This window comes from Procambarus clarkii, chromosome 12 (genome assembly GCF_040958095.1).
Source record: "Procambarus clarkii isolate CNS0578487 chromosome 12, FALCON_Pclarkii_2.0, whole genome shotgun sequence".
Lineage (NCBI taxonomy): Eukaryota > Metazoa > Arthropoda > Malacostraca > Decapoda > Cambaridae > Procambarus > Procambarus clarkii.
In genome coordinates this window covers 16,949,531-16,959,006 of record NC_091161.1, presented here as the reverse complement: position 1 = coordinate 16,959,006, position 9,476 = coordinate 16,949,531, and the positions used below count along the sequence as shown (strand labels likewise).

Sequence of the window (9,476 nt, the reverse complement as noted above, 5' to 3'; positions counted from 1 at the left end):
AAAAGGTGGCACGGGCATGAATAGCCCGTAAGTGGTGGCCCTTTTGAGCCATTACCAGTATCAAGAGATGATACTGGAGATCTGTGGAGGTGCGACTGCACCCTGCGTGACGGGAGATGCCTCCCGTGGAGGAAGATTGATTGATTGATGAAGATTAAGCCACCCAATAGGTGACACGGGCATGAATAGCCCGTAAGAGGTGGCCCTTTTGAGCCATTACCAGTATCAATAGATGATACTGGAGATCTGTGGAGGTGCGACTGCACCCTGCGTGACGGGAGATGTCTCCCGAGTGAATGTGTTAAGATGAACATGAAGCCACCCAAAAGGTGGCACGGGCATGAGTAGCTCGTAAGTGGTGGCCCTTTTGAGCCATCACCAGTATCAATAGATGATACTGGAGATCTGGAATTTACGTGAAATAAACATTGATCTGAGAGAGTTGCTCTGTCGTTCAGTCTGTACGGGGTCGGAGCTCCGTAATTTTTAAAATACATGTATCTTCATTAGAACTTTAAATATGTGTATGGTAAGGTGTTTAAAGTGATGCTTATATGTCTGCCTTTCTTGAGACATATAAAACATATATGTTTATTAACGAATTCACGTGAAATAAACATTGTTCTGAGAGAGAGTTGCTCCGTCGATCGATCTGTCCGGAGTCGGAGCTCGGCTATTATAAAGGTACACGTATCTTCGCTTTAAATTTAAATATGCGCATGGTAAGGTATTTAGAACGAAGCTTATATATCTGTCTTGTTTGTGACATATAAAACTCTTACGTTTATTAAGGAATCTGCGTGAAATAGGCATGGTTCTGAGATGAATGCTGTGGTTTTCGAGCTCGACGAGCGATGAAAATTGTCACTTTTATACAACTACAAATATCTTCGGTTTTACTTAAAATATTTGTCTGGTAGAGGTTTTACATATAGATCGCGTTTCTGTCTTTCTTCTGACTAATAAATAATTTTGGTTTAATCAGTTATCAAGATGTTTTCAACAATATTCTTTCAGCGTTCGTCTTTTCCAACACGGGCGACCCTTTTGAAAACGCGATACTTGGGCTAACCCATCCTATACTTGGGTCAGTTTCCATTATGGTTCGGAACATCCACATCAACAGAGCGGCCATTTTGTGGTCCGTGGCCCGCGCAGTCAGCGAGAGGACAAACGCTTCATGCAATCATGCAAATATCGTAAGTAAACACTTATATTTTATTATATTATTAGATTCTGGTGCTGGTGTATAAAGAGGTGAGGAGCAGTGGTGGTGTATTGAGAGGTGAGGAGCAGTGGTGGTGTATTGAGAGGTGAGGAGCAGTGGTGGTGTATTGAGAGGTGAGGAGCAGTGGTGGTGTATTGAGAGGTGAGGGGCAGTGGTGGTGTATTGAGAGGTGAGGAGCAGTGGTGGTGTATTGAGAGGTGAGGGGCAGTGGTGGTGTATTGAGAGGTGAGGGGCAGTGGTGGTGTATTGAGAGGTGAGGAGCAGTGGTGGTGTATTGAGAGGTGAGAGGCAGTGGTGGTGTATTGAGAGGTGAGGAGCAGTGGTGGTGCGGTCCATAGAATTACCCAAATCGACCCAAAAGTACCCAAATCCTCCTAGCATTACGTAAGTAATGAATATGGTATATTTACTTACTAAAATGTTGGTGCTACACGTAGAACATGATCAAACCTATTTTTACTCTGAAATAATCTAATTTCATAACGAAATTAGACGTAAATATGTCAGCGGTGACGCCATAGGAAGTCGACCGTCCAAGCGACAATTGTGTGGAGCGACTTATCCAAGATATATGGTCGCCAGTAGAGTGTTTGCTGCCATATCAGCCTCCTGTACACAGTGATCCAGTCCTTTTCGTTCATTGAACACCGAACCCTACACGCCCTCTGATATATTGCTTAATTAACAAATATTCACAAATAAAGATTATATTTGTATATGTTATCAGAAAGGCAGATATAAAATAGTTTTTGTGAATCAATCACAGAGATTATACCTTATTAGAGAGGAAAAATATTCATACTTTAAACATGGCTTCATGGCCGACGCTCTCCTTACTGATATGGGAACTATGACCTTCCGAAGATCAATGTTAATTTAATCTAGATATTGTAATAAACAAAGTTTTCTATGTCATCATAAAGACATAAATATAAGCTGCATGTTAATACTTTGGCATAAATATAACTGAATTGAAAGTTAAGATATATGCCTTTTTATAGTTACTTGATGGCTCGCTCAGGGAGTGTGAAGGCCTCCACACAAGCCAATCAATTTTATAATTACTTTGCATATATGCAAAGTAACGCCATAGGTCTTTATGTCAGAATAAAGCAATGTAGACGATAATGTAACTACATTTCAAGGAAAACATATCTTAATATAATTATTAAATGAATGCAAAGTTATGGTTAAATAAATAGCCAATACCACACAATCGCCGGTGTCCGGACACATGAATAGTCGCATTAGGTGAAAGGAAATGTACCCAACCATTTCCATTTACCCAACCAGTTTGTGCACCCTATACTCATCCTCTGTGCGGTAATTTATTGTGCACCCCATACTCATCTTGTTACCAGTAGTTTGTGCAACCCATACTCATCCTGTGACCCGTAATTTATTGTGCAGCTAATACTCATTCTGTGAGTCATAGGACATTGCGCAACCCTTTCTCATCGTGTGAATCTTTGTTTACTTTGCTCTCCATATTCATCCTCTGCGCGATAGTTTCTTGTGCAACCCATACCCATGATGTGAGTGGTAGTTTATTGTGTACCCTATATTCATCCTGTGAGTATAGGGTACACAATTCTTGTTTGGATTCTTGTAATGTTATTTGTCTATTTGTAGTCACAGTATTTGTGCGCCCCTTGAGGGACTTGAATTAGAGGGGGGTTGAAATAGCCTAAGCTACTCTATCCCTTTGAGATGTATTTATTGCTTATCTCAATAAACATACTTGAACTTGAACTTGGGTACACAATGAGTTCATTTGTACTCCATACTCATCAAGAAGTGTATTTTACCAGCATTGTAATACAAATTAAGAATAAAAGCTTAACTGGATTACGGACCCATAATCAAAATAAGAGTCATCACTAATTATCATGACAAATTGTCTAGGCTATACTTCCGCCTTCGACAAGCTGCCGCCGGAGGTGGGTATAGTTTATTGTACACCCCCGCACCCCCAGTCCTGGAAGGGCGGGCATTGGGATGTGGACATGTGTACCATTATACCCCCCCCCCTCCACACACACACACACTCCTCTCCTGTTAATAATAATACTAATAATAATAAAAATTAAAAATAATAACGTTAATAAATATTATAATTAAAACACTTACTGTAATACCCTAGTGCTTGAATGAAGGTGAAGGAAAGACCCAATAAATGTGTAAGTGTATTAAAAACCAAATTTTCGTTGGGTGAGCTGGCAGGTGAGCACCACCTGCCAGCTCACCCAGTAATGAACATCACCTGCACACTGCACCGAACCACTTGCTAGCAGGTGCAGAAGTACGATGGAGAGAGCAAAGTATACAATATTTCAAGTATAATATTAAAGATATATTTAGGATTTAATGTTTTCCTATAAAGTTTCAATAATACCTTTATTTGATTTTTTGTAATTTTTTCTACCACAGACGTGGCCGCACATTAACAATGCTAACTAGCATATATACATTTTCTTCAGTCCGCCATGGACTCTAACCCTTTCCACTACCGCCCACAAGATGGGTATAGGGTGCATAATATAAGAACTAAACTAACTAACTCCATTGATAGGGTTAGAGATTTGTTAAACATATAGTTCAGGGATTTATTGAACAATCAACCACAGAAGGTGATTGTAGTGTTTTTAAAATGCTAGGCTAAGCTACATACGTAAATACATAAATACACAGATTTATGTATGCCCTACATAAAGTGTTCGATGTGTCTTTTACATAGTGTCATTAACGTGCATTTACAAAGGTGAAATTGAATTCTGACCAGCTTCCACATATACTTTATACACATACATATACACACACAGCTGTATGCGTACATAAACATATATATACATACATATATACACACATACACATATATTTGTCTCTTTTTACTCTGACAAGGTGAGATAACTGATAAACTAGTGTGCAATTAAGCACTTAATCACTGAAGGTGATTAAGGTGCTTTCACAAGCTCAGGTTATAGAGTTACATCACATACATTCATTGTATAATTGATACGTTACATGGTCAATCTAGGGTACAAGTTCAATATATCATCAAGTGTTCCAGTACTCAAATAGTAATTACACAGTTCAGCATACCTTAGCCCAGGAGGGCGAAAGTCAGTCAGTATGGGACATTCTACAATATAATGTTCAAGGGAGTGCATATTTTCTCTTTCACAAAGTTGACACATTGTGTACTCGACATTTGGGTTTTGAGAAAGCTGCCAGATACGTCTATATCCCAAGCGTATTATGGCCACTATAACATCACATTGCTGGGTTCTTGTTCCATTAATCCTGTATGTGAATGTCTCCGCACGATATCTATCATAATATTTAATGCTACAACTTTCAGGCCTTTGTGTATTTGTTAGGTCGGTGAGATTTTCATTAGATGTTTGCTTAAGTATTCTCTTTGTCACTGCTAATGAAACACCCATATAAATTTCTACCACTGGTTTTCTACAGGCTGTCTTTGCAAGCATATCAACAGTGTCATGCCTTGAGATGCCAACATGTGATGGTATCCATAGGAATTTAATTTCAAATCTCTTTTCTTTGGCAGCTAAAATATTCATTCGAATATCACTGACTATTTTCTGGGTGTCACTACTATGTGCGTTCAATACCAATATAATTCAATACCAGGAGTGCACTCTGCGAATCACAGTATATAAGTCCACTGCCTTTGTGTTTTAAAAATTCAGTGGCAAGGTATATGCCTGCAAGTTCGGTTTGAGTTGTACTTGCCCAATCATTGACGCGCTTCATTCATGTATGTACGAGAGAAGATTGTTCAAATATATTACATGCGCATCCGGTACATCGTCCACCTTCTTCTACAGAACCGTCGGTATAGCACTGATACACATCGTTACCCATACTCTGAGTACTTTCAGTGATGCTTCACAGTGTTAACTTTTTTAATAATGTAGAGTGTACATTATCTTTCTAGGGTGCATTTTCAAAATCAACTGCTAGATCCAAGTTATCCCATGGAGTAATTGGTTGATTAATCGTTAATTGAGTTGGGTACATATTTAATATTTTGATGGAGTTGGCTACCTTGTAGAACCAAAATGCACTCATGCCGAAAACTGTGCTAATAGACAAAATTAAGTTAGAGATATGGGTATAATTATCTGAGTGTGCTTTGGGGATGGGAACAATGACACTGTCCAATCATCAGGTAATACTCCTTCACTTAAACTCATTCTGTAAAACACTAAAAGTGGATTACCTGGTACTTGTGAGACTAATCTCAGTAAACTGTAAGTAATACCGTCCTCTTCAGGAGCAGTTGACTTATTTGATTGTGCTACACAGCCTTCCCGGCTTGGTGCCTTCTTTGGTAATTACTTATCAAAGGCAGCTCCATACGAGGAGCTGCCTCGTATGGGCCAATAAGTCTTTTGCAGTTACCTTCATTCTTATGTTCTTACTTACATTTACTGAACTTTATCATCATCATCATCATTTACAGAAAGAAATTAACATAAAAAGTAGTCATTTTAATACACAAAACAGAAGTAGATATTATGTAAATTATTAAGCAGGATAGGATCACTATTAAGAACTTAATTATAAACCACAATATGTTTTATATCGTCAGAAATTCTGAAACATACCATATATTTTCAAATATTTACAATTAAAGTATTTATTTAGGAAATAAGTATTTTAGTTACCCTAATTAGCTCTGAGAACACACATTCTTGCAGCAATTATTTCTTCCCACTAATCTGAGAGATGCTAATGAGACCAGTCTCGACCCATTGGACAAGTCATGAACAACAATCAACTACAGCACCATCTATGTCAGAAGATATTCAAAATATTCTTGATGTCATTCAAATTGTCAATACGAGAACAGAATACATAAGAGTTACAGTTTAGTGATGTCAAAGGAATCATATTGACTGACCGAGCCCCATTGTAAATATCCGTGGCTTCCTGACCATAAAGGTACCGCCGCGGATAAGGGTAAGGAGGGTACCGTCGAGGGTAAGACACCGGATGTACCCCATATACAAGCCACACTAGCTATTAGTTCATATAAGCTGACAACTTACCCAAATAAACATTACTGTAACCCCGCGATTATCCGGGATTCGAACATCTGAAAAACGCCCTTATACGGCCAAAATCGTGAACGGATAAAGTTATCACAATATCCGGCCAAAATAGCCACAGGGACCGGATTAAAGCAGGTTTTCTGCAGAAATTACACTATCCGGTCAGTCCCCCGGATAATCGTGCCTTTGTCCGTATATGAAAACATGAGGCGGGCTATACGGTATTAATCCCGTCTGCCCGAGACTCGAGGCGCATGGTGTAGGTGGGGGTGGGGTGGGTGGGTGGTGTTGGGAGGGTGGGAGGGGTGCGTCAGGAGGGACTACCTGGGTACAGGAATTACCATTAATTTTAGAACAATTAATCATAGCCAAAAACAAATAAAATAACTACTAGTAATTATGTAATAACAGATAAATAAGTTTCCTAAAAGCATTGTGCACAGGCTGAAGTTTCCTTCAAAAATATTGTGAATTTTTTTCCTCCTGACGGCCTACGTAACGCTATGGTTGCCCCAAGTGGATCTGTCCAACACTGGTCAACCCATGTGCGTCCGTCCCTCGTGTTATACACAGTGCTGCGCCATTAGTGAAATATTTTTTTAAATAACTTTCTTTATTTTCATAGTAATTTTGAACATTTTTGGCCAAGAATATGTCTGGTAGCAGCATCAATCGTTCTGGAAGTGTTAAGAGGAAGAAGATTGTCCTAGCAATTAAAGACAAGTTACGTGTTGTTCAAACAGTGAGGCGTCACAGGCAGCCAAGCGCCTTCAACAAGTGAGGCGCAACAGGCAAGCCAAGCTCCTTCAACAAGTGAGGCATTATAGGCAAACCAAGCGCTTTCAACAAGTGACGCGCCACAGGCAAGCCAAGCGCTTTCAACAAGTGAGGCGCAAGCAAGCGCCTATAACAAGTGAGGCGTCACAGGCAAGCCAAGCGCCTTCAACAAGTGAGGGCATGCAAGCGCTTCAACAAGTGAGGTGCAAGCAAGCACCTTCAACAAGTGAGGCCTCACAGGCAACCCAAATGCCCTCAACCAGTGAGGCTTCAGCAGCTGGCAGTCAAAACTAACTTAGCTTAATGAACTGTACAGTAATTTTAAGTGTTAATTTTAGTGTTGTGTTAGTATAGGTTACGTAAATTGTTAAGAATTTTTAACTTCAAGATGTGTGGCATCAATCAAGAAGACGAACACCAACAAGGTAAGTTGAGGTTTCTAGTTGAATATTTAATAATTGTATGTGGCAAGGCAATTCAAATTATGTTGTTTGTAGTATAAAAATAGTTGGAATGGTCACTTTTGGACTCGTAGGTGAAAAAGTACCATTATCCGAAAAATGTGATAATCCGGCTGGGGGTCCTTCCCATATAGTCCGGATGATCGAGTGGAGACGGTACTTCCTAATTATATATATATATATACATATATATATACATATATATATAGATATATATGTATGTGTATATATATATATATATATATATATATATATATATATATATATATATATATATATATATATATATATATATATATATATATATGCGAACAAGCCTGAATGGTCCCCAGGACTATATGCGAATGAAAACTCACACCCCAGAAGTGACTCGAACCCATACTCCCAGGAGCAACGCAACTGGTAACTACAGGGCGCCTTAATCCACTTGACCATCACGGCCGTCAAAGGAAGTGATAGCCGAGGCTATTTGAGCCACTTCCCCAACGGCAACTCGGATGGTAATCTTGGGCATAGCATTTCACCAAATCACCTCATTCTTTGGGGCACACGTGAGGAACACAAATGCGAACAAGCCTGAATGGTCCCCAGGACTATATGCGAATGAAAACTCACACCCCAGAAGTGACTCGGACCCATACTCCCAGGAGCAACGCAACTGGTAACTACAGGGCGCCTTAATCCACTTGACCATCACGGCCGTCAAAGGAAGTGATAGCCGAGGCTATTTGAGCCACTTTGTGTTCCTCACGTGTGCCCCAAAGAATGAGGTGATTTGGTGAAATGCTATGCCCAAGATTACCATCCGAGTTGCCGTCGGGGAAGTGGCTCAAATAGCCTCGGCTATCACTTCCTTTGACGGCCGTGATGGTCAAGTGGATTAAGGCGCCCTGTAGTTACCAGTTGCGTTGCTCCTGGGAGTATGGGTCCGAGTCACTTCTGGGGTGTGAGTTTTCATTCGCATATAGTCCTGGGGACCATTCAGGCTTGTTCGCATTTGTGTTCCTCACGTGTGCCCCAAAGAATGAGGTGATTTGGTAAAATGCTATGCCCAAGATTACTATCCGAGTGCCGGCGGTGGGGTGGTTCAAATAGCCTCGGCTATCACCTCATTTTGTCCAGTCGTGATGGTCAAGTGGATTAAGGCGTCTTGTACATACCAGTTGCGTGGCTCCTGGGAGTATGGGTTCGAGTCACTTCTGGGGTGTGAGTTTTCAGTTGCATATTGTCCTGGGGACCATTCAGGCTTGTTCGCATTTGTGTTCCTTACGTGTGCCCCAAAGAATGAGGTGATTTGGTAAAATGCTATGCCCAAGATCCGAGTGCCGGCGGTGGAGTGGTTCAAATAGCCTCGGCTATCACCTCATTTTGTCCGGTCGTGATGGTCAAGTGGATTAAGGCGTCTTGTACATACCAGTTGCGTGGCTCCTGGGAGTATGGGTTCGAGTCACTTCTGGGGTGTGAGTTTTCAGTTGCATATTGTCCTGGGGACCATTCAGGCTTGTTCGCATTTGTGTTCCTCACGTGTGCCCCAAAGAATGAGGTGATTTGGTAAAATGCTATGCCCAAGATTACTATCCGAGTGCCGGCTGTGGGGTGGTTCAAATAGCCTCGGCTATCACCTCATTTTGTGCGGTCGTGATGGTCAAGTGGATTAAGGCGTCTTGTACATACCAGTTGCATGGCTCCTGGGAGTATGGGTTCGAGTCACTTCTGGGGTGTGAGTTTTCAGTTGCATATTGTCCTGGGGACCATTCAGGCTTGTTCGCATATATATATATATATATATATATATATATATATATATATATATATATATATATATATATATATATATATATATATATATATATATATATATATAAATGGAAATTTAGCACATTTAAATAATGTTATTAAGCTTAAGAATAAATTACATAAGATTAACAT

General features: G+C 40.2%; 1 long non-coding RNA gene across 1 annotated transcript in view; it reads left to right on the top strand.

Moving 5' to 3' along the window:
* The first annotated feature begins 1,065 nt into the window (after nt 1-1,065).
* LOC138363875 (uncharacterized) overlaps nt 1,066-9,476 on the top strand; it is a 90,107-nt gene continuing 81,696 nt past the window's right edge. The window contains exon 1 of the long non-coding RNA XR_011228208.1: nt 1,066-1,199. This is a non-coding gene — a long non-coding RNA (uncharacterized lncRNA). The remainder of the gene's footprint in view (nt 1,200-9,476) is intronic.